The 26,207-nt window shown below is 38.3% G+C and overlaps 1 pseudogene; it reads left to right on the forward strand.

The window, feature by feature from the left end:
* Positions 1-24,370: 24,370 nt before the first annotated feature.
* LOC149189789 (serine carboxypeptidase-like 50 pseudogene) lies at positions 24,371-25,566 on the forward strand (annotated as a pseudogene).
* Positions 25,567-26,207: the final 641 nt, after the last annotated feature.

Below are 26,207 nucleotides of genomic sequence, written 5' to 3' on the forward strand. Positions count from 1 at the left end.
TTTCTTCCTCTTCATAATTCGGACAAAGCAGAGCAGAGCAGATCAGAACAGGGCAGATCAGAACAGAGCAGAGCAAGTAGAATAGAGCAGAGAAGAGCAGGGGTCAAGCTGTACAGGGCAGTGCATTTTATGGATGAATAATAACGACCGACAGACGAATTGCAGATGGAGTTCTCCCTAGTTGAGAGGGAGTGTTAAAATTGGCAACTAGAGCCAAACTCCATGTGGGTCATCTTATTCATGGCTGATAATATTTTTATTAGATTCCTCTTGTCGAGAGGTGTAGGATTGATCTAAAGATCATCTGATTCCAATAAGTATTTATGAAGATATGAATTTATTTTGATTACGGAATAATTATCAAGTCGACCAACAACTCGTGTAGGCTTAGAAGCCCAACAGACAAATATATTCATCATCAACATTTGCGTATAAATACAGGAGGAATTTTCCTCATTTGCACACTCTCATCTCATCACATCTCTCTCTCTCTCCTGCGCAAAAAAGAGGCTCTTCTCCTACTGCGCAGAAAGGGACTCTTCTCTCACACGTGTGGAAGGAAGATGCAGAATTTAGGGCTACAACTGCAGATTGGAAGTTTAACAATCATTGACCACTAGACTCTCTCTTAGAACTGCGTTGTAGGTGGAATTGACTCTACTCAGAAGGCCGTACATTTTGGTGAAGGAATCAAACCGATCCGACGGTCGGTTTGCAAGATATTGTCTGCCCTAGTTTGGATGATCTAGGGTTTGTTGTTGCTGATGTAAACCAGATTTATGTACTATTTCTCTTTGCTAAATTATTGAAGATAAGGGAAGATTTGATCAAAGGGTTTCCCCACATTGGGGTTTGTCCCTGGCTAGCCGCCACATCTTGTGTCTCTTGTCTTGGCTTGTTTTCTGTCGATCGTTTAATGTTCTATCTGCACTTTACTTTATGTACATGTGATTTCTAATCTGTTGATAATAATAAAAAAGATAAGTAAACTATTCTAAGTATAGAACATACCATAGCTTAACATAGTTATTGTTGTACCAATAGATCCCATCCAGTTTCACGAGTACAAGAGGGACAATGCCAAAAGCCAAGAGAATGATTCTCAATGGAGTAAGAGATCATATCATTCCACACATCAAAGAGAAGAAAACAGTGAAGGAAATGTGGGATGCCATTGTCAAACTGTACTAGGATCCTTCAAAGAACAGAAAAATGATCCTCAAGCAAAGGCTGAGAACCATCAAGATGAATACGGGCGAAGATGTAACTTCCTATCTCACCAAAATTCATTCTGTCAGAGATGAACTTGCTGCAGTTGGAGAGAAGTTGAGTGATGACAAGCTAGTGCATATAACACTCAATGGATTTACCAAGGAATGGCATATGTTCATCCAAGTGATCTCTGGGCGAGACAATCTTCTAGACTGGGATCACCTATGGAGTAATTTCACTCAGGAGGAGTTAAGGCTGAGCTTAGTCAATTGCACTAGCAGCAGTGGCAAGGCACCGAAGGTGAAGGAGGAGCAAGAGAATGTTGCTCTTGCTAGAAAAGTTAAAGTGAAGAAGGGTCCTAGTAAGGGATAAGGCTCGAAAGGGGAGAAGAAGAAGAAGGGTTTGTTAAAGGTCAAATGTTTTGGTTGCAGTCAACATGTTCAGTATGTCAACCAATGTATGAATCGAAAGAAGGATAAGAAGGGGAAGCAGAATGCAACTTCAACAAACATTGAGGATTTTCTTCCAAGCTAGAAGATGAATTCTCCCTCATAGCTTGCCTCTCTAGCTCCACGTCCACAGGTGTCTGGTACATAGATAGTGGAGTGTCAGCACATATGACGAGGGTTAGAGACTACTTCTCCATCTACAAGGAGGAGGAGATGGGCTTCCAGATATAGATGGGAAACAATATGGAGTGTACTCCAGTTGCGAGAGGCACCATCAACATTTAGAGGGAGTCAGGCAAGAACACCAGTGTTACAAATGTGTTGCATGTGCTAGGTTTGGGGATGAACTTGATTTCAATATTTGCACTACAAGTAAGGGGTATGATGTCTACTTCATGGGGAAGAAAGTGTACATCAAACACTAGAGCTAGAATAAGGTCAAACAAATTAGGGTTCAAAAAAACAAGCTCTACAAGTTGCAGTTTGATTCTGCAAGGCACTGGTTAGCAACAGCAGTAGTAGCGGCATAGGAGGATGGGACATCTACACCATGGAGCACTCAAGTTTCTCAGACAGACTGTGACAAGTGTTCCAAAATTGAGCACAAAACATGATGACATGTGCAAGGGGTGGGCACTTGGGAAGTTCGCTAAGGCAGTGTTCCCAAGAAGTGACAGTGGAGCCGATGGTATGTTGCAGATTGTAAATTCAGATATTTGCAGTACTATGTCCAACAGATCTCTTAGAGGGTGTGATTATTTCATCACCTTCATAGATGACTTCTCCAAGAAAACATGGATCTACTTTTTGAAGACAAAGAATGAAGTCTTTAGTCGCATCCAAGAGTTCAAGGCTCTTGTGGAGAAATGACAGGAAAAAGGATCAAGGTACTTTGTACAGACAGTGGAGGCGATTATACATATAAGGACTTCAAGGGGTTCTATGCGAAAAAGGGCATCAGGAAAGAGTGGACAGATCCATAAAATCTACAACAAAGTGGAGTAGTGGAGCAGAACTTCCCAATGGTTAGACAAGGCAAGAAGGTAAGACTTTTACTTAGATACAGATAATAACATTTCATATCTATGTTGAAACACACTTTACAAACAATTCAAATAGTATTAACACAACTCCAAGCTAGGAAAAAACACATGTAATCATAATAACCAGAAGCATTAGTCTAGGAGCACTAATATACCGCTACAGAATGAATCTGAAGCACGTGCGAATGATGGAGTGTAGGAGAAAAGTAGGCCTACATCTGAGGAGTTGGAACAAGAACTTCATACATACAATGACTTGGCAGAGTGTGTTGCTAAGGTAGTTACCCTAAAGGAGCAACAATTGTTTTAAAAGTCTTGGTGCCATGATAAATGAAGAATCCACAGACCCAAATGATAAGCAACAAAATTTTGTTAAGGTAATCTTCCAGATTTAGAAGAAAGGGATGCATGTCTAGTGATGTTGTTGAAGTAAAATATAAAGAAAGTTGGTGTTATAAAAGTAGTGCATATTTGAAACCCAAAAGTCAACAAAACAAATTTGAATGACATGCTGAGTGTTGTCACCCTCTACAAAACTTGTCTTCAGCTATTAAAAAGTTGCAATTGGGCAGAAAAGTTTGTATCCATCTCCAAGATCACAAAAGTAGTAAAAGGTTGATCGGACCTCCTCCAATGGGTAAAGCTCAAAATTAGCTTTCCAACAACATATGGAACTCCTCAAACGGACCCTGGAATCCAAAGTTATAATAAATTGGACCTACCCTTGAAAACTAGAAGCCAAGGAGAAAATGTCTTAAGGAGCAATCCCACAAATCAGCAATTGGAGGATACGACGGTCCGCAAATGACCACCCTAAATAAATAGCTAGGAAAAGAGCCAACAGTGTAAAGTGTCGGGGAGCACCTCGGAAAGCGTGACAAAGGAAATCGACAAAAAACAAGAGGAATGGGAACCCTTTCTCTCTCCTCTAGGGGGCCCACGTGGCGGAATATTATTCGATCTGATAAAGACAAGGTGGTGCTAACGTCACTAGTCAGCGATTGACGATCAGGAGTGGCAGCGCATGGTGCATCAAGATGGAATTCGCCGATAGCGAACCTCTAACTAGGGGGCTACGAAACAAGGGTGGGTCCATGGTCACATAAAGAGCCAAAAAACCAGGGGCTAAGCATAGAGGGTGATAGGCAGTCAGAAGTTATGGAGGTCACACCAATGGAACGACTCAAAAATCGCCAATTTTCCGATTGCGATATTCCGGGTGGGCCCAATCGATGATTGGCGCTAGCAATGTTGCAAGGGTTGTCCAATGTAAAGGTCAAGGATTTCGCCGGTATGCGAGATTTTTTTAAAAAAAGGAACAAGTCTCTCGGACACACGTCCAAAGGCCCTAGCGCCCGAGGACTAAGCGCTTGGTCATAGCCCCCAGTCATATGATGAAAAAGGGGAAAGGGGCTCAAAGAAAAAGGGGCTAAAGTGGATCAGAATGCGCCATCTGTGAGGTCTTTTAATACAAAAGTCCCGAGGTGATAACTACCCGATAATGGAATAAAGGGCTTTAAAGATGCAATGAGTCGGTAGCTGAGACATTTAACTTGTTCAGAAATTGGCATGGACTGACCCTATATAGCCTCTTGTGACAAGAAATCAGGGTCAACACAGACAGGATAAATGAGCTCCACTGTACTACACCCAGGCCTGCAGTGAGTAAATGAATGTATGGAAGCTTAGGAAGACTTAAATGATTCAACATGGAGCTCCATGCAGAGGAAATATGAAGTACTGCCCAGATGACCTATGTTTTTGTACGCAGCGTGAGACTGATAGTTTAATCACTCCCAGCTCTTGATAATGAGAAATTCAAGCAGTAAAGGCAAAAGTGACTAGAACCAACCGAGTACTAGAGAAGGAAGATCATGAAAAATCAGTTACCCGATCAAAGGTGATCCCAGTGATAAGAATGGAGATATTTTGCTGATGTTTTCATCTCATTGTTGAATTGTTTTGTTATCATGTACTGTGTTGCAATTTAATGAAGCAATTAATCCTTTTTAGTCATTTTTGGGCCATAGAGCCATCCCAGGCCAAGACAGCTAGTTGATCTGACAGTTGAGGATCGGCTGAGATAGTTTGTTGTAATCACTGTTCAATGTTGCCCTCTCTAGATAAATAGTGGGAAGCAAAACTCCACAAGGGTTCAAAATTTTTGAAAAGAAACTCCTGAGTGGATCCTTTTCTTGTTTCACAAAGGCATTGTATGAACCTTGATGTATGCACTCAATCATAGAATTTAAGGGAAGAATTGTGATGATTCCATCTCCTTTATTTGCAGTATTTTTTTCATTCTTAGTATGTCTATATGTGTTTGACATTCTCCTAAGATTGCATTTAAGTAGCAGCTAGATATATTTCCATTATATGCAAATTCATTTCAGTCAAGTCTTTGATAAAGAATGCCTGTATTGATATGGTGATAAGGTCTTTAAAAGGTACTCCATTCATCTCAGTATCTTATAAACCTTTCATTGCTCTCATTTTCCTCTAAATCAAGTGATATAAAGGTGCTCCATGCATCTCAGTATCTTATAAACCTTTCATTGCTCTTGTTTTCCTCTAAATCAAGTGATATAGAATCCTTAAAGTCTAAGCTTTGTTCTAACGGATTTTCTCTATATCGTCTTCTACTATTCCATCTACATTTACAATTGATTTCCTACAAGTTTCAATCTTCTTTAGGCACCACTGTTTGATTATTACTCTTTGGGGAATTCTGCACACATGCTGTAACTTCTTACATTGTGCTTTCATGAACAGTTTTGAACCAAACCTATTCAAATTATTTGTGATAAAAGAATATTAGTGCCGCAAGCTTTCCAGATAAATCAAATAGAACTATTTAAGATGTCCTAGGAACTGGTCTATAATCAATCTAGAGACTGTCCCTAGGAGGCTTTTCATATCCCCTGAAGCACTGCGGCTACAGGTGCAAGAAAAAGCGACAACATCTTTTTGGCACCGTTACCGGGGAAACGAAACTGAAATACTTTTCCCTGGGCACGACAAATCATTACATTCCTCTTGTTAGGTGAGTGAGGGAAGTGTGGGTTGAAGAGTTCTCACCTTGGTGACTCCACTATTTGTATTTTTATTTTTCATTCTAGCTCCTAAAAGGCCTCATACCTGTGCAAACCCCTCTCAATAAAAATCCTTATCCAATTCACAGAAGGTTGCAATTCGTTGTTCTAAATCTCCTCCTAGAGTTCTGGTATATCCTCTCGAGAGTGGTCCACCCCTCAGTGCAGCCTCCCTAGAGGACAAAGAAGAAGTTGAGGAGATAAAAAATAAACCCCATGGCAACCCTACCCTCAGTGTGAACAATCCCTTATTTCGTTATTAGTCAGTTGTCATACCATTGGTAATACCTCAAGCTCCTCCAGGAATTCAAGTACCCCTGATCCAAATGGTTGTCCTATGCTTCTTGCTAAACAAGTATGCTCCCTTAACCTGCCTTAACCTCCACATGCCATGCCCCAGGATTACCTCAAGCTCCTACCCAGGTATAATGAAGAAACTAACTTAACAACCCAGAAACACATAGAAATTTTTTGTGCCTTTGCAGAGACTCTAAATGTTGAGCATCAGGAGGTAGTGTTGAAGCTTTTCGTCCAATCTTTGGACGTGGAGGTCAGGAAATGGTTTAAATCATTGCCAAGTGCTTCCATTAACACTTGGGAAGAAATGGAGAACTCCTTTTTGCATAAATGGGGTGAGAAGAGAGACCAGGGCTAAGTTGCAGGAAACATGGGCAGGGGAGGAGTTTCCGTACGGAAATGAAACTGAAATGCAGAAACGCATATGGTATGGCCTAGAAACACGTTTCCGGTCGTACTGGCATGTTTCTCGAGGTGCAAACATGGCTAGTATAACCGAAAATGCGTTTCTGGGCCATACGGTAGTGTTTCCACATGCAGGTTGACCTTTTTTTAATTTTTTTAATTTTATTATTTTGTCTTTTAATTTTTAATTAGGTTATTAAAATGCCTTCTAGTTGCTTCTAGATGCCTCTCTAAATTTATAAAAGTGACCTTTGTCTCATTCTCTCATCACACAATTCAACAAGTCGTTTCTCTTGGAGACTGGCGACTTTAGCAAAGGAGAAGAGAGGAAGAGAGCAGTGGTTTCAGCTAGGGTGTTTTGAACAGTGAGCAAAGTAGATTTCAACAGCAAGAGCAAGAGATTTTAGCAACAAATTTGGAGTGCAGAGATTCCAGCTATGACATTCTTGGCTTTTTGGCTCAGCTACAACCATATTTCTCTTCTCTTTTCTGGCATTTTGGGGTAGCTTTAGCTACAGAAAATTAATTTGGGTAAGCAACATTCATTTTCTTAGTTTTTTCCTACTATTTCTTCAATTTTTCTAGGGTTTATGCTGCAAAAAATATGAAAACGTTTTTTATTTAGAGATTTGTTTTTTTAATTTATTTTTGCAGCAATGGCTTCCAACCAAAGTGCAGCTGCAAGTTCAAGCCCTAGGGCCAACCCAAGGGCTGAATATTATCCTCTTTGGAGGCATGTGACGAAGCTTCAAAAATGTGCAGGTGGTGGCTCATGGGAATGACGATGTAATCTTTGCAATAATTTGTACAAGGGCTCTTACCCAAGAGTGAAGGCACATATTTTGCATGGAGGAGGACAGGGGATTGCAGGTTGCACAAAAACAACAGATCCATTGGCAAAGAGGGCATATCAAAGAGAGCAAGATGAGGCAGATGCTATTCAGAGAAGGCATGATGAGCTTACTCAAGCTACTCCTCAAGATCCATCTAACATTGAGCCAAGGATTGTAGTTGAAGAAAGAATGAGGAGAGCCGGTGCCACTCAACAACATGAACAACCAACACCCAAAAATACCAGAGGGGCATCCACTTCAGTTCAGGATAGCAGAATTGCTAAATTGGTGAATGTGCAAGCAAGAGAAGAAACTGATTCCAGAGTGGTTAGGTGCATTTATGCATGTGGTATCCCATTCAATGTTATTCGCTCTCCTTACTGGCAAGATATGATAAGGGCAATTAACAAAGTTCCTCAAGGGTACAAGGGGCCCAACTATGAGAAAGTCAGAACTCAGCTTCTCAAAAATGAGAAGGAGCTTGTGGAGAATATTTTATCACCAATTCGTTCTTCCTGGAGTAGCTCTGGGGTTACCATAGTCTCAGATGGATGGACATATACAAGGCGCAGACCATTGATAAATATCATTGCCACTTCCCCCAAAGGAGCAATGTTTATCAAGGCGGAAGACTACTCAGGAGAGGTGGAAGATGCACAGTTCATTGCTGATGTTATTATAAAAGCTATTGAACAAATAGGGCCTAACAAGGTGGTGCAAGTTATCACAGATAATGCACGAGTTTGCAAAGCTGCAAGTTTAATTATTGAGGGGAGGTATGACCATATCTTTTGGAAACCATGCATTGTCCATAATCTGAATCTGATCTTAGAGGAGATCGACAACAAAGTTTCCTGGATAAAGGAACTCACAGGGGAAGCAAGGGAGATTGTCAAATTCATCACCAACCACCACCAATCTCAGGCCATATTTCGAGAGTACTCCAAATTGGAGTTGTTAAAAGTTGCCGAGACAATATATGCCTCAAACTTCCTGATGTTGCGCCTCCTTGTTGAGGTTAAGCATGCATTAGTTTCTATGGTGGTGAGTCAACTTTGGATTGAGTGAAGACAAGCAGATTTAGAGCAGGGATATATGGTGCATAGATTGTGCCTTGATGAGGATTGGTCGAGCAAGGTAGATTTCTTGCTAAAGTTCACAACCCCTGCATTTGAGCTTCTCCAGAGTGTTGACACTGACCAACCTTTCTTAGGAGAGGTATATGATGGCATGGATTCCATGGTTGAGAAAACTATGGAAATCATTTCGCAAGAGTCTCCACAACTTTTGTTTGTTGATGATCATTTTGCTGGTTTAGTCAAGAAAATCATTGTTGATAGGTGGAACAATTTCAACACTCCATTTCACACTTTAGCACATGCTTTGAACCCTAAATTTTATGATGAGGAGCTTATTGCTCAAAGCAATGGGAAGAGGAAGGCACCCCATAAGGATAGAGAGGTGGCTAATGGGGTGAAAAAAGCCCTTATGAGAATGTTTCCTTCTCATCTACACAGGGAGGTAAAGGAAGAATTTGCCAGTTTTGTTGCATGAATAGATGATTATGCAGATACATTGGCTTTGGAGGAGAGAAGCACCATGAATCCAGTTAGGTGGTGGATTTTTCATGGAGAAAATGGTGTACATTTGTAAAACCTTGCCATTCATATTCTTTCACAAGTGGCAAGCTCTTCATCAGCAGAAAGGAACCGGAGCACTTATGGTTTTATTCATTCTGTGAAGCGCAATAGGTTGAGCTCACAGAAGGCAGAGGATCTTGTTTATGTGCACTCCAACCTTCGCCTTGCCTCTCGTAGGGGTCCAAAATACAACAGTGGTCTTTCTAAAGAATGGGATGTGGATGCAGAAAATCCTGATTTGGATCTCTCTCTTGCTGCCCGGAATATTGAGGCCGAGTCTGGAAGTGGAATTGGCCCATCATCTTCTTCAGCACCACCATCCACTATTGAGCATTGTACTGCTTCTATTTTTGATGAGGATTGTGATGATGAGGATTAGTCTTTTGTCTCTATAGTTCTTGCAGCCTTATAGTCTTTATTGTACTTGCAACCTCATATATTAATAGAGATACCATGAGTTGTCCTAGCATGTTTGTAAAGCATGGGGTCATAGGATGACCAGCCTAATTTGGCAAGGGTTGATCAGAGGAGGTGACATTGGCAAGCCACCGGACAGAGTATTGTATGGGGATGAGGATTTTTCATGGATGTGAAGGGTGTAGAGGTCACCCAGTTGCAACACCTTAGTGACACTACCATCAACGCTTAGGGAGGTGTGTTTGACAAATCTCTCCGGGAGGATCAAGAGGGAGCTCCACTCATCCAAGGTTATGGAGGTGAGTTAGTGGAGACGATGATGCAGAAAGGAAGCAGACTAATGCATACTGACATAGCTTTTGACTATGGCATCCAAAGGAGTATAGGGGTATGCAGCAATGCGTAGTGGTATGGAGAGGAGCCCGGAGGTGCACGGTGGTGCACAGTGATATGCAAGGTTGCATCATGGTGTAGGAGGGATAGTTCACATCGTTGTTCATTTCCTCATAGAGTGACGGAAACATCAATACTAGAGGGATTCCAGTTGATACGGGATGATGCTGCCACATGTAGCAGGATCCAACAGTGCACAAAGATGTGCAACTAGGTGCAACTATATGCCAGGGGGCACGTGGTACATGGTTACATGTTATAGTATGCGGTGCTACACTACGAACTAGGGGAGTGTTACTAGCAAGGAGATTCCTTGACGAGGATGTCAAGCATAACATTGAGGTGTGCATACCTAGGTTTGGAGAGTGGATTGGACACAGGGTTGGTTGTGAGCATGTGTACAAGTTCTTGGACATACCCATCGGAGCCCACACATCTATCACTCTCTGGCAGCACACACAGTCGCAGAGGAGTTGGATTTTGTATCTTGATGCTCGCCTCATTAGAAACAAAGCACAAGAGGTCAATCTGAGATCGTTAGACGAAGCACAGGGCATTGAGAGGCAGGCTCCCTAGCTGAGGCATGTGGTCGGGATGAGAGATGACTCAGGAGACAAGATAGCAGATGTCACTATGTGGTATGGCAGGCGTAGGGCAGTTTAGCATGCATCAGATATATTCATGATACAAGGATTAGTTATATTGATGGCGTGCAGGGACCAGGGAACAACAGTCAGAACTCAGCTGCAACAAATTTGGCTATGGAATCCAGGGATTTAGTTTGCTGATAGGACACTTCATTTTGTGATGAAAAGGATCATGGCAGAAGGTGATATAGTCCACCTTGGGTTTGACACATGGGGGATTGTTGAGACCTCCATTGTATGGCGAGGCAGATTTATCCTATTGTTGCTCAAGACCAAGATTGACAAGTGGATGGGTAGACATTGACATCATGTAGATGCCTGGGCAGGACGAGCTTGGCCTTCATAGATTTTTCGCCATCAAGTTCCAAGAGAGGAGGATACAGTGTGTGCACGATGGGCAGTCTATCATAGTCAGAGTGGCGCAACGTCAACATGGTGGCACCCTTTTGAGACTGGCATGGGATCTGGGCATCACAGGATTTGGAAATTCAACTACCCTCGGGGGTGAGCTGGTTTCTATAGGGGGAGATCATTCAAATATTCCATTGGGCTTTGGTGATTCGCTAATTACATGGGGAACTTCACCAATGTGGCAGGATATTCCGCAATGGAAGATCTGGTTGGTTTGGAACCCTGGTGACATAGGATTTGTTCATATGATGGTGGCATGACAAAAAGGAGTGGTTCAATGGCACAATTGGTACCCTGGCATTAGCTCGGGCAGCTTGTGGATCAGCAACATAGGAAGATATTGCTTGAGGACAAGCAATTTTTGGTGGGGAGGACTGTAATGTTCCCAATTTTTGTGCATGCAAAAATAACTTAGAAGTTTTGCTAAATTTTGGGATAAAATTTAGAAGGGGAAATTATTATTTTGTGAGAAAGGGGGAGAAATTATTATTTTAATGGAATGGTGGCAAAAGAATATTTTATTAGAGGAAGGAAAATTATTATTTTAATAGAGAATGGCGGCAAATAATATTTTATTGGAGGATGGAGGAAAACTATTATTTTATTGGAGATTGGCGGCAAAATAATATTTTATTGATAAAGGAGGCAAATTATTATTTAATTCAAAATGGCGGCAAAAGTCTCCTAATGGAAATTGGGCCCCACTAATAAAATAATAGGGAAAAAAGAGAATCTAGAATCTAGAAAGAGGCTAAAGGGAGAATTATAAATAGGAGATGGACTTAATTGCAAATCATTCTATTCCTATCTATTTCATTGACAAATTGAAAGGAGCTCAAACAAGTTCAAGAGTTCTGAGTGAAACTCAAGCTAGTTTCGGTGGACTTCGAGTGCCGCCCTAGTTAGCTCTTTGTAAAGATTACTTCAGATCTTTTATTGTGCTCGTAGCAGAGAATCTACACCATTTGAATTCATTGTTTGTAGGGCTATAGCTTCTCCAAGAGGGCCGAATCTATCTAATCATTATGTTCAAAGAGATTCCAAGACCAATCATTCCAGATCAGAGACTTTCAAAAAGGGACTAATAATATATTTTCAGATTGTGAGAACAGAGTTTATAACCAACCATCAAGGGATGAATTCAATCTCCAAAAGAAGTTGAATTAATTTTCAGTCCTCATCAATTTATAGTGCACAAGAGTCGAATTGTGTATAGGGGGAGGACGAGTTTACAAGCTCCAGGCACCAATTTTTCCATACAGGCCAAGTGTTGAAAATGCAACAAGATGATGGAGCTTAGTGAAAAGAAGTCACCTTCACTAAGTGAGCCCGCAGGCTATTTTTGGCGCAAAGTCTATTTTTAGACATATGGATCATGGCCTATGAGTTGCAGGATGCTATTTGTGGATGATTGTCCATGTTGGTAAAAATAGATGGACTTCTATTTTTAGACATATGGGCGGAGTCTATTTTTAGACTACCAGGCTAAAAATAGAACAGTCGAATATTATTAGCTCTTAATAATATTTGGACTATAAACATTATCTTATCCTCTTGCAGCACTTCAGTTCGAGCTACGGATGTGGCACATGCAACTGCCAGAAGGAAATACGATTTTCTTATGGGTTAGTTGAGCTATTGCATGATGGACTTCAGTTAGAACTCAAGTGATTGAGTTTGGTGGAGTTGATTGAGGAGTTGATGGAGTTGTGTTCAATTTGACTTAGTTGAACTAGTTGTATTTAGTCTAACTACCAAATACACTAGTGATGAGTGGTGTGAATTAATTATTAATTAATTCACTAATTATTAACTCATAAATCAACTAAAGAATACATCAGTTAACTCAGTGCATGGACAGTTCAGTGGAGACATGTGCTAGAGGTGGAGACTACTATCAGTTGTGACTATAGCTGTGCATGAGATTTTCACAATAATTGATTGAGATTGCCAATGAGGATTTCGCAGTACAAGCCAAGGAAAACGAGCTTGGATCATTCCTATTCTCAAATTGGATTGCGCAGTAGAGGTAGGAAAACAGCGGAGGAGATTTGAACCTGTGACTTGATTCAGATCTGAGCTAGTTTTTGTGTAGCAGGTGGAGATATTACTGAGTACTTGTGAGGAGTATTGTACTATGTATTGTTACATGTTCTCTATCATTATAATATACATATAGTTGGGGGTTTTCAGCTGTATGCTTTCCCCATTACATATTGTGTTGATATGTGTGATTGATGTTTCAATGTGCGCATGCGATTGTTTCTTAATTCTGCAAATTGATGATCAATAGTAGAGGAGGTTATGTATTATGCATGCATTCCGCAAATTGTGTATAATCAGGATAATCTCTGTGAATAAGTGTTATATTATTCAAAAATTTTACATGGTATCAGAGCGAAGTTGATCATCAGATCTATTATTCAGAAAGTGATTACATTTTATTTCTTCAGGCAGAGTCTGTAATCGGGCTAGGTAGCCTCTGGATACATCATTCTTTTGGAAGGTGAGATATCCGGTGATGCCCATACATTCAATCTCTGTACGAGAAATACTTTGTTCTCACGAATCTTAGATCAGAAGCGGTTGAGTTTTGAGTTGGTGGAGCTCGAATTATATTGCATGGAAAGACAGGATGGAGGCGGTGTTAGATGACAATGGGTTGAAGGAGTTCATAGATGCTGAGGTCCCAAAGCCTACTGATGCTGCTCACATTGAGGCTTGGCAAAAGAAGACAGCAAAGTGTCGAAGGATTCTGTTGGAGGGCATGAAGGATCACATTGTATCCAGCCTACATGGAAAGGCTTCTCCATACTTGATGTGGAAAGCGTTGACAGATTTATTCCAAAGCAAGAGCGACCAGAGGAAGTTGGTGCTCAAGGATAAACTCAGAAACATTAAGTGTGAGAATGGAGACAGTATGCCCAAGTATCTCACGAAGTTCACCCAATGCCGGGATGAGCTGGGAAGTGTGGGGGTGACTGTCGATGATGAGGACTTGGTGAGCTTGGCTCTCCTTGGTCTTCCGAAGAGTTGGCATTCCTATCAGGACCCAGGATGGGAGAGACTTTGGTCTGATCTTGTGCAAGAGGAGATCAGGCGAAATACCAGGGATGGATCTTCATCAAAAGCATCTGATGAAGAAAATTGCACTTTGGCTGCCAAAGCAAAGAAGGGGAAGGAGAAGGGTTCTCTTTCCTAATCCAGTTCTTCCAATGATGGGAAGAAGGTTGACAAAGTGAAAGTGCAATGCTTTCGTTGTCATGAGGTAGGCCATTATGCTGCAAATTGTCCACGGAGGAAATCCAAGAAGGGATCTGGGGAAGGATCTGAAGGTGAGGCACTTGCTTCACAGTTTGAGTTGGATTTCACACTCTTTACATGCATGGTTTCATCCATGGTGGGAAGTGGTTGGTTTCTTGACAGTGGAGCTTCTTTCCACATGACCGGTGACAAGAGGTTGTTTAGTACTTTGGAGGAGAAAGATCTCCAGATACTCATAGCGATGGGTAATGATGAGAAGTATAGTGTCTCAGGTGTAGGCACGGTTATTTTTCAGAGGGAGCATGGAGCTCGCCTTACCTTGACCGATGTCAAGTATGTACGAGGACTGAAGAGAAACTTGGTGTCGATCGCGATGCTGGAAGACAGAGGCTATGATGTAGTCTTCAGCAAGGGAAAGGTTTTCCTTGGACACATCATCACTAGACAGGTGAAGCAGATTGGTTCATGGGTCAAGAACCTATATGCTCTTGAGGTTCAAGATGCATGCAAAGCCTTGAGCAGCGAGGCAACTGATGGAGACTTGGTGGTTGAGAGGGAGCGTATATTACCTCTCAACATGCAGAGCCAGAAGAAGTCTCAGACGATTGTGGAGGAGCCACGATTGGTGCAGTAGCTTCAGGAGGTTGTGGAGCAGCCACAACAAGGGAAGCTGAGAGGAGATCAAGTAGAGACATCTACTCATGCAGAGACCTCCAGTAGGGGGAAAAATCGAGCCAGGTGGGCTGAGGGATCACATGCAGCCATACCTCCAAGTAGGAGGTGGGGTGATATAGAGTGATCGTCCCAAGGAAGAGGGGCAGGATCCTTGAGGTACCCAACCTCTTGGATGAGACCTTGCTACGGGAGCCCCGATGTGGAGTAGCACGAACTGACTGATTGGGTAGAGACAAATGCGAATGGAGCAGCAGAGAGAGCGACAATGTAGGGAATCCCAGGACAGCACATAGCTAGTAGGCTGCAGCAATGCGAGATGCACAAGTGTTTTGCACAGTGCTAGGTGGCACAGAGAGGTGTGCTATGGTGCGAGATGCATGGAGATGTTGCAGTAGCGCAAATGTCAGAGAGGGAGAACTTGTCAGCAGCAAGTAGAGCTTCAGCATCAGAGTATGTTCCTAGCCCAACAGAGTGGTCAGTTGGGAGTGTTTTTTGTTCCAAGTGTTGTTGGAGCAAGTGGACCGGGCAAATGTGTTGCATGCGGAACATTCCAAAGTTACAGGATAGGGGTTGCATATAATCCATATCTTGTTGAGAGGGAGTGTTGAAAATGCAACAAGATGATGGAGCTTAGTGAAAAGAAGTCGCCTTCACTAAGTGAGCCCGTAGGCTATTTTTGGCGTAAAGTCTATTTTTATACTATGTCTATTTTTAGACATATGGATCATGGTCTATGAGTTGCAGGATGCTATTTGTGGATGATTGGTCATGTTGGTAAAAATAGATGGACTTCTATTTTTAGACATATGGGCGGAGTCTATTTTTAGACTACCAGGCTAAAAATAGAACAGTCGAATATTATTAGCTCTTAATAATATTTGGACTATAAACATTATCTTATCCTCTTGCAGCACTTCAATTCGAGCTACGGATGTGGCACATGCAACTGCCAGGAGGAAATACGTTTTTCTTATGGGTTAGTTGAGCTATTGCATGATGGACTTCAATTAGAACTCAAGTGATTGAGTTTGGTGGAGTTGATTGAGGAGTTGATGGATTTGTGTTCAGTTTGACTTAGTTGAACTAGTTGTATTTAGTCTAACTGCCAAATACACTAGTGATGAGTGGTGTGAATTAATTATTAATTAATTCACTAATTATTAACTCATAAATCAACTAAAGAATACATCAGTTAACTCAGTGCATGGACAGTTCAGTGGAGACAGGTGTTAGAGGTGGAGACTACTATCAGTTGTGACTATAGTTGTGCATGAGATTTGCACAATCATTGATTGAGATTGCCAATGAGGATTGCGCAGTACAAGCCAAGGAAAACGAGCTTGGATCATTCCTATTCTCACATTGGATTGCGCAATAGAGGCAGGCAAACAGCGGAGGAGATTTGAACCTGTGACTTGATTCAGATCTGAGCTAGTTTGTGTGTAGCAAGGGGAGATAGTACTGAGTACTTGTGAGGAGTATTGTACTATGTATTGTTACATGTTCTCTATCATTATAATATACAGATAGTTGGGGGTTTTCAGCGGTATGCTTTCCCCATTACATACTGTGTTGATATGTGTGATTGATGTTTCAATGTGCGCATGCAATTGTTTCTTAATTCCGCAAATTGATGATCAATAGTAGAGGAGGTTATGTATTATGCATGCATTCTGCAAATTGTGTATAATCAGGATAATCTCTGTGAATAAGTGTTATATTATTTAAAATTTTTACACCAAGTAGTAAATTTGGCACACGGTTCATGGCATCAATGTAAAATGAAGAGGGATGAATTCCCAATTAAAGGAGGTAGCTGGTATAATTCCAAACCTGGTGTCTTCCGCCATAATCCTGTAGCAGCTCTTCCACTCAAAAGCCGAGTTCTTATTTGTCCTCGAGGTGGGCTAAGTCACTAAAGAAGGGAAGGTTGGTAATATGCATTAAATCCCAGAGGCCTAGTAGTTATAAAGGCATTGATTTCAAAGGATAAAGGTTGAGAATTCCCTCTTTCAAGAGGTAATAGTGCCCAATTTATGTATCCTTATTTGTTGTCCAGGTTTGAAAATTTTTGCCAAATCTTGTAGCAGCTTGCCTACTCAAAAAATAAAGTTAATTTCAAAAGCTCCTACAATCATCAAGTTTAAGTTCTTATCAGATGGAGCATGTTCCAAGAGTGCCCTTCCCAATGGCATTGTAAAATTTGGGAAATTTGCTCTTAAACAAGATCAGACTTTGCCTTATTAAAGAATGATTTTTCAGAGAACAAGTTATGTTTATTGTTGATCCACCTCTACTATAAAAGATTGATTTTAATGGCTGAAGATCCATATTTAAAGGCTGATATTCCATTTATATACTATTGTAATGCTACTAGTTTCCATTGTTTCAACCTTCACTACATCTATTGGTTTCTAGTTAATCGTATGGTTGTTTATGCTCAAAAAATTTCATCATGCAGTGAAACTCTATTTTTGAGTCTATAAATAAGTTGTCTAGTTATTTGAAGCATTTTCCCATTGTTGCAATGACCCCTGTCCATGTCACTTGAGAGAAAATATGAAACCAACATTTACATTAGTTGTCCTTCAACTGTTTGATAAAAGACATCACTTAGGACTCATTGAAACTGAATTAAAAACTCAAAAATTTTAAGAGCAAATTGGGTATATTTTAGTTGGGAATATTACACATAAATCTTGCCTTAAAAATACAAAATCAAAATCAAAGTAAGAAATGAAAATGACTTTAAATAATATTAAATCAAAATATAAGATGAAAATGATTGAGTAGAAATGAAAATGACTTTAAATAATAAATATTAAATCAAAGTATGAGATGAAAATAATTAGGTAGAATTTTTACAATTAATGTCGACAAATCAAAATATGAAAAGAAATAAATTATTTTAAATAAATTTCTATAATTGGTATTCCTAATTTATTAATATAACTTTTAATCTTAAATAAACATTATAAAAATAGCAAAAGTTCTCATATATTTTCATTAAAGAAAACAAATAATTATTAATAAAAAATATTTCCTAAAAATAAATTATTATTATTAATAATAATTTAATAAACATTCTTTGACAGTACTTTTAAACACTAGTGATTTAAAAACACTTTAAATCATATTGCTCCCTGAAAACTATTTATCATATTGTGTATACACAATATTTGGATTCTTAAATGTGTGAATCATTAAGATTCCAACCCAGATTTGTTTGACTGAACCAAAACGGTAAGAACAAAATTAGAAGGTCGGTATTTTTGAGGACTTCCTACGACACCTAATTTTCCTCATTTAAATAAAGATGGCCAGTCAACAAAGCAGGGGCAGGGTTGATGGGCATTATCCCATTCATGATTACATAATGACAAATATGGAATGTAAATATAATCTAAATGCAATAACAAAGTAAGGTTAATTAGCATTATCACATTCCTAATTACATAATAGGAAGTGTTTTAGTAAGTCTGAATACAATTCGCAAGGGTAGGATCGCACAATTTGTCCCTTTTAACGAGGTATATAGATCCCCAAAGGTTCACAAATGAAAGCAAGTAGAAACCAAATTTATTATGCTAGGGTTAAAAAAACATCCACAGTGGCACGAGGTTGCAAATAAACATAAACATGGGCCAGAGGCAGGAATATTTTGTGGAAAAGGTTTTCAAAAATAATATACACAATGATCGTCTATATAATCATCTAAAACATTTCTTTTTCAGGATAATTCGAAGTTGATTTTAAAATAATATTTTTCATGACAAATTAATTTAATAAAAAATTAATAATAATTAAATAAAAAACTAAATTTATAACTGTATATAAACCTATCAAATAAAATAATTATATATAAACTATTTAATATTAAATAAAATAACAATATATAATCTAACATAATTTTAATTTAAAATAAGTTTAATGAAAGACTAGCCACTAATAAATATAGAATAATCATGGACTAGTTTAATATAAAACTAACAATATATAAAATAAACGTATTTGATAAAATAACTATATATAATTTAAAATAAATTCAACAAAAAATTAACAATTGATATAAAATAATCGTGTAATAAAATAACTATATAATTCAAGAGTTAGCTAATTTCTATAAGATAATTTTTTAATAAAGATAATGAAAGAACCTGATGCCGTTTCTCTTAGTCTAGCCTGGTGTGATTTCATCTCCACAAAGTATTTCTCAGCGATAACTACAAACAAAAATTGAAAATAATTAACAACCCAAATAAACAAATCACTTACCTATGAAATTAGGTGCTCGTCATTTGAAACAAAAACACCCATTATTTCATATGCTTTCTCAATGGCGAGTCTCTTTTTAACCTCTTGAAAATAAGAATTTCAAATCATTATCTAGGTCAATACCAATAACAAAAAACTGACGAAGAAATGATATTCAAACTAGCTTTACCTAAAATTACCACTGGATTGGAAATACCAATTGAGACTGGTCACATTTTTCATGGATTCTTCTTCTCCCGCGTGTCATCCATCTCCTTAATAACTGCAAAGAAGACTTTGGAAAGGAATATTCAAACTACCTTAACTAGAATTACCACTGTATTGGAAACACTGATTGAGACTGGTCACATTTTTCATGGTTTTTTCTTCTCCCGCGTGTCATCCATCTCCTTAATAACTGCAAACAAGACTTTGGAAAGGGATTAAGCTCTTTTCTGTTATTCTGATTATATAAAAATGACTTTAGAAAAGCAAATAAATAAACTAAGAGGCAGATCATAGGTTGAAATATCCATGATTTCATATTCTTCCTCAATGGCAAGCTCTTTTTTGACCTATTGCAAATTAAAATTCATTTCAAATCATTAACCGACAACGGTCAAAGAAATGTAATCCAAACGAGCTAGAAATCCCTGATTCAGACTGCATGCATTCTCCATTGTCTCTCCTCCTCCAGCGGGTCATCCTTTTCCACATTAACTAAGAACAAAGATTGAAAAAGAATCAGGCTTTGTTTCCATTGTAATTATATATAAAGTGACTTCAGCAACCTAAACTAATGAACCAACTTACCTATACAAAAAATCAGATGAGGTGGTTCATAGGTTTTTTTCCCTCAATAGCTAACCCGAACACGAACCCTCCTTTCTACTGGTTGCAAATCAAAATTAAATGCAATGAAATGAAATGAATCACCATAACCAAGAATTGAAATTAAATAAAATGCAAATTTCACACTGAATTGAAATTCCCTAATATGAAATCTGAAATTGAGGTAATAGTAAAATCCTCGATAAAATAATAGAATAAATCAAGTTCATCTGGACCACAAAACGACTTTTACGATTCTATGTATACCAAGTAATCCAGGGGCAAAATTCCCTATCAAACTCCACTCCACTTGGTTTTCCCTTACCATTTAAAATAATAAAATAAATCAAGTTCATCTGGACAATGAAACGACTTTTACGATTCTATGTATACCAAGTAATCCATGGGCAAAATTCCCTATCAGACTCCACTCCACTCGGTTTCCCCTCACCATTTATTTTCGCTCTGTTGTATACCCTGTTTCAAATCAAAAAATTATGGGAAAAATATCGAACTTACTAGGTACTTTATAGGGAAAAATCCCCTATCACACTCCACTTCGTTGTAATTGGCCGTGTACCCATCTATTTGGGCTCTGCTATATATCCTACTACAAATTAAAATATTATGAAAAAAAACTTGGAACAACTCAAACACAGAGTAAAAAATACACACATAAAATCACACCTATCTCTTGAAATCAGATTTGTATATAATTATTTTACATAGTATCCACTAAATTTGTATATAATTATTTGTATCCACCAGGCCGTCAAAATTTAAACCTATTTTGAACAGGGTTAGTGGTTATCCTCGCACAAAGTATTAAAAAGTGAAGACCAACGCTGTACGAATCACCATTCACTCACATTGCACTTACCTGCACCAATTTCACAGACAAAATGAGAAATAAAAGCCCTCTCTCCTTGTTACTGCACCAATTTCACCCAAAACGATAAATAAAATCCCTCTCTCTTGGCCACGACGATGTCATATCATGCCCTCTCTTCAGTAATTAGCTTCCCTGACAAAATATCTGTGTATCAGAAAAGACCTCTGAAACGCCAAAATGAAGTATTCTTCCTCTATGCTCCTACAAGCCATTTACGAGACAGAAACACGGCCTGTAAATCACAGCTCAAGTAAACCGACACAAACTCTATCTCTGCAGTATCTCCTGTCATCTTCTTCCCCAACGTGGAACCACATTTTTACATGTTTCAAATCGCTAACAAATCAAAATAAATAACCAAAGCAAATGCCAAATAAATTACGAGATTCAATACTACAATAGAACAATTACAAACATCAGAGACAGAGAGAGTTATAATAACATGTGACTTTCGGTTTGTTGGTATCGTTTTTTCAGTAAGGGCATTATTAGAAAGTTGGTAATTCATCATTAATTTAAATAATAAGAATATTGAATTGCAAAAAACAAAATGGGAAGACTTTAGTAATCCCATAAACTATAACCATTCTCGTTAAAATTTATTTCATTCATTTATTCATTCACTATGCAAAGTCGTTATCAACAGGGTTTCAACCATTCTGTACAATTTATTAATAAAAAGTATTTGGAATATATACACAATGAAGAAATACACGCCCTTACCTGTTCCTCCACACCAATAAGTAAATTCACAGAAATCCAAATTCATGGCACGTCTCCGAACAAAATTAAAACAATACAAACAGACCGACCGGTTTAGCTGTGTACCTAAACCAAGAATGAAACAGAGATATACAAATTGCAGGTACCCAACCGATTCGATTGAAGGTTAAGAATAATAAAGGGATTAGCATACTCTTCATCCTTAATTCTTCATCTCATCTTCCTAAATAAACTGCAATCCAAACCATTTATGAGACGGGCTAGGCGGCTCTCACAGATATGGAAACAGACCAAAAGCAAACCGGAGTTCCGAAGCTTTTCAGTTACCCGTTGCACATCAGAGTTCATATCAAACCATTGACCAAATGACTATCTCTATCTCTCTGGTTAAAACAAATATTCGATGCATAGCAATTTCTATGCATGGCAACTGCATAGATATCCAATATATATAACAATAACAAACCTGCTGCCAACTTCATAGATATCCATAATGATGGGTATTATCTCTACCCATATATATTTTTCCTTACATCCCGCAACCAAGGGACAAACAATGCAAACAGAAAGGGAAAAAAATGAAAAAGAAAAGGCAAATCAACAAAAGAAACACCAATTACAATCCAAACAAATGAACAAAGCAGTAAAGAAAATGGACTGCAACAAACACCATGCATGGCCATGCAGTGAAACAACCAAGTCTGGACTAAAAAGTAACCAAATCAATGCAATTCAGAGAAAGAAGAAAATAAGAGGAGCAGGGTGACTGTGCAAAAATCTCTGTGCAATTCAAAGTAAGGAAAAATATAAGAGCAGGTTGGCTGCACAAATATGTCTCTGCAATTCAGAGCAAAGAAGAAGATGAGAGCAGGTTGGCTGCCCAAAAATATCTTATATACTTTTCCTTTCAAACGGCCACAAAGCTTTGAGTGATAAAAAAGCAAGCTCTTACCTGATAAAAAAATCCTTCAACTGATAAGAAAAGTTCTTATCTGATAACTTGTTGGGAAGGACAACGGGCATTCCATCCGCACCACTTCCAAACAAAATTTTGAACTTGCAAGCGGCTTGTAAGTTGAACTTTAAATTTTAAATAAAAACATTTAGATTTTTTAAATAATTTCTAAAATTATATCATTTCAAATTGTTAGATATCATGGTCCTAAATTGCTAGATATTATGGTCGCGGTTAAAAATAACTTCTATATATTTTGATCAATTGGGAATTTCACCCGCGTATTAAGCGTGGAGGAGGATGCTTTCACGTCGGAAGCTTACTTTTCGATTTTTAAGTTATTTTAAACTTTATAAATTTATATTTTTCAAATTATAAACGATTAGATCGATATTACAATTTGAAATGTGTTTTCAACTTTTATAATGTTATTTTAAATTTAAATAATAGCATAAAATGTTAATATATAAAGTATGTGACAAAATTATTTGTTAATAAAAATCACAAGTAAATGTAAAAAGAATGTCTATGAAGTTTTTACATGTTTAAAAGGATAAAAGTAAAAGATGAAGTTAGATTGTAATTAGTAACATGAAGTATTAATTATAATTATGGATTATGAATTTAATTTAATTGTAGTCATAAATTTTATTTCAAATTTTGTATAATAATAAATTTTCTAGATGAAATGTAATTTTTTAAAAATAGATAGAAATTTAATTTCAAATTTTGTATCATGTTTAAATAAAATGTGAAATATATTTTTTCAAATTTATTTTGGTTTTTTTTATTATTATATAATGATGAGAGTTTGTGGAATACTTTGTAAAATTAGTGAGATGTGAGAAGTTTCAAGTGAATACTTCACTCATCTTCAAAGACAGAAAGTTTTCAATCGGATGACAATAAAAGTGCTAAACTATGTAAAAATAAATAAAATAAATAAATAAATAAAAAAGAAATGACCATTAGAGAAAGTAATTTAAAATATTATAATAAAAGATTAAATGTACTTTTTTATATTAATTTGGTTTTTTAAAAAGTTATAGGGAATAATTCATAATCCTTAAATATATATGGATTAACAACATCTTTATTTTAGGGTAAATGAAATGGAAGATTAACCATTAATTACGTCGAAGGTGTTTTTATTGTGAGGTTCCTCAGGTGTTTTTATTGTGAGGTTCCTCTTACTAACACTGTAGAGATTCGTAAGTAGGCACTGTAGAGATTTCGATGGGGTCACCGTTTAATGTCGTCCAATTCCAGAGCTCTATTTTCATCCTTTGACACGTGGTAAGGTTTTCCACGTTTACTTGTCGCTTCATGTTTACTTGGTGAGTAACGAGTGGTTTCCATGGTTAGTCATCTCCATTGTTCGTCTCGTGGACCACTCGCGGCTCAGCTGTGCATGCCATGAATTTAGCTGCGCGAGTTCATGTAACCTAAATTCATCTTCGAAAACCCTGCAATATTCTTTGGCGGTTGTAGGCACGAGCTCCTCAACTTAGCGAAGATTTCGTCAATGGAGCCATTAATGCTTCATCTTCGAAAACCCTGCAATATTCTTTGGCGGTTGTCGGCACGAGCTCCTCAAGTTAGCGAAGATTTCGTCAATGGAGCCATTAATGCTTCATGTTGATTTTGCCTTTGATTGTGGCAACGAAGCCCTCCCCAGAGATTATGCAAGAGTGGGAGTTCTCCATCTAGAACCACACGGTCGTCTTAAATGATATGGTTGCATCTTGTCGCACCAACTCTATGTTTTTAATCCCCGTCCAACCCAATGTCCTGACCCGTCATTCCATAATTATAATTCTTGGAATAATTCAACACGCAGACAAGCAATCTTTAGTTGATTCTGCCATTAGTCGAAATTGCTAAATCTAGAGACCATGTGATGAGTTGTGATTAGTAACTGTAGAATTGTGTAAACAATGCATACCAACTTTACTGAAGAGGCTCGTGCCCATAGTAGCTCTTCCCACTCTCACACGACCACATGTGGAAATTCCATTGCAGTTGCAGTAGCAGCTGTGGTGTTTGTGCAATTCATAACAATAATATGTTGGAATGTGGTGGTGGTGGTGCGCATGGACGTTGAAGCATTTCCCAAGGAGACATTGTCGACGAAATATGGATATCTGAATATAGAAGGGAAGAGTGGCGCTCGGATGTTCTATGCATACTACAAGACCGTCTCCCCTTAAAAACAACTCTCTGATGCTTTGATTCTTCTATGGATGCAAGGAAGTCCCAACTGCTCTGGTATAATTGGAAATTTTTATGAATTAGACCCCTAAAGAATCAACAACAACCTAGATCTTCATTTGCATCAGAATCTTGCGCCTTGGAATCATGTGTTTGGCCTATTGTTCTTGGACAATCCTATTGGAAGCGGCTTCAGCGTTGCCCCCTCTGAGGAACACATTCCTACCGCCCAAGACGAGGTTCCAAGGACTTGTATGTTTCCCTACAAGAATTCTTCACCTAAATCCCCTATTTCACAAGCACCCATTTTATGTAATGGGTGAGAGCTATGCAAGAAAGTATGTTCCTTTCGTGAGCTTGAACATGCTTAACATGCTAGACAATAATGGGGCATTGCCATTGCGACTGGATGGACTATCCATCAACAATGGATTGACCCACCTCATACTGTAGGTGCAATCGCATACCTCTATTGCATAGTTGCAGGGCTCATTGACTCTCAATAAAAGCTCCACCTCGAATCTCTGCAGTAGAAGGAAGCGAACCTCACCCGCCAACAGAAATGGCAAGATGCCTACATAGTTATAATCATGTCCTCAATCGCCTGGAGAACGTTACAGGCCTGACCACTCTGTACGACATGAGGAAAACTCTTCCCTATCACACCTCAGAGAATGGAACTGATTACCTCTCCCTGTTCCTCAAGCAGCCTGTTGTCAAAGAAGCTTTGAAGGTGGATGGCCATATCAAATGGGAGAACTACAGCCCAATGATGAGCAAGAGAATGGGCGAGGACATGATGAAGAGCAGTAAGTGGATGGTGGAAGCACTGGTAGAATGGAGGCTAATCCTTTTGTATCAGGTCCAATTCAACCTCTAGGATGGCGTTGTTCAAAGAAACCATGGTTGGTTTCAGGGATAATTAACTAAACTGTGCTTTTAGCAGATGAAATGTCCTTTTGCATAGCTTTCAAACAACCAATACCATGGTGGCCACCTGGGTTTACATCCAACCTGCATGGCACTACTTGGCAGCAGCAGGACTCAGAGGAGAGAATGGCAAGAAATAGGTGGTTGTGGCATGGTTTTTTGAAACAATGTGTAATCTTTGCCTACCATATGCATGGAAATTGAATCAAAGTGTATCTTTGCCTACCACATGTGTGACAACCATGCCCCACTCTATAGTATATAAAAAGTTTCCATTATCATAGTTTAATGAATCATTTAGATTTGTTTTATATTTAAAATTAATTCACTTTTATTTTTAATTTAAAAAATAAATTGTTTTTCTTACATTTTTTATATATATAAATAAGAATTTTTTTTTTTAAATGCTATATATAAATTTATTGACTACAAAGTTAATCAACTATCTAATAATACTATTAATAATTAATTGAAATGACCTTAATAATTAATTAAAATGACCCTTAAAATTATGTAAAAATATATTCATATATTCATATAATCAAATAATTAAATTATATATAAGTATTGTGTGAGTACACTCTAGGTTCAATATTACCAAGCAAAGATAGATAGGTGTAATTCAAATTAACA

The sequence above is a fragment of the Pinus tabuliformis genome, chromosome 3_1, assembly GCF_031772625.1.
Source record: "Pinus tabuliformis cultivar Carrire ecotype Pingquan chromosome 3_1, CPIR1, whole genome shotgun sequence".
NCBI lineage: Eukaryota > Viridiplantae > Streptophyta > Pinopsida > Pinales > Pinaceae > Pinus > Pinus tabuliformis.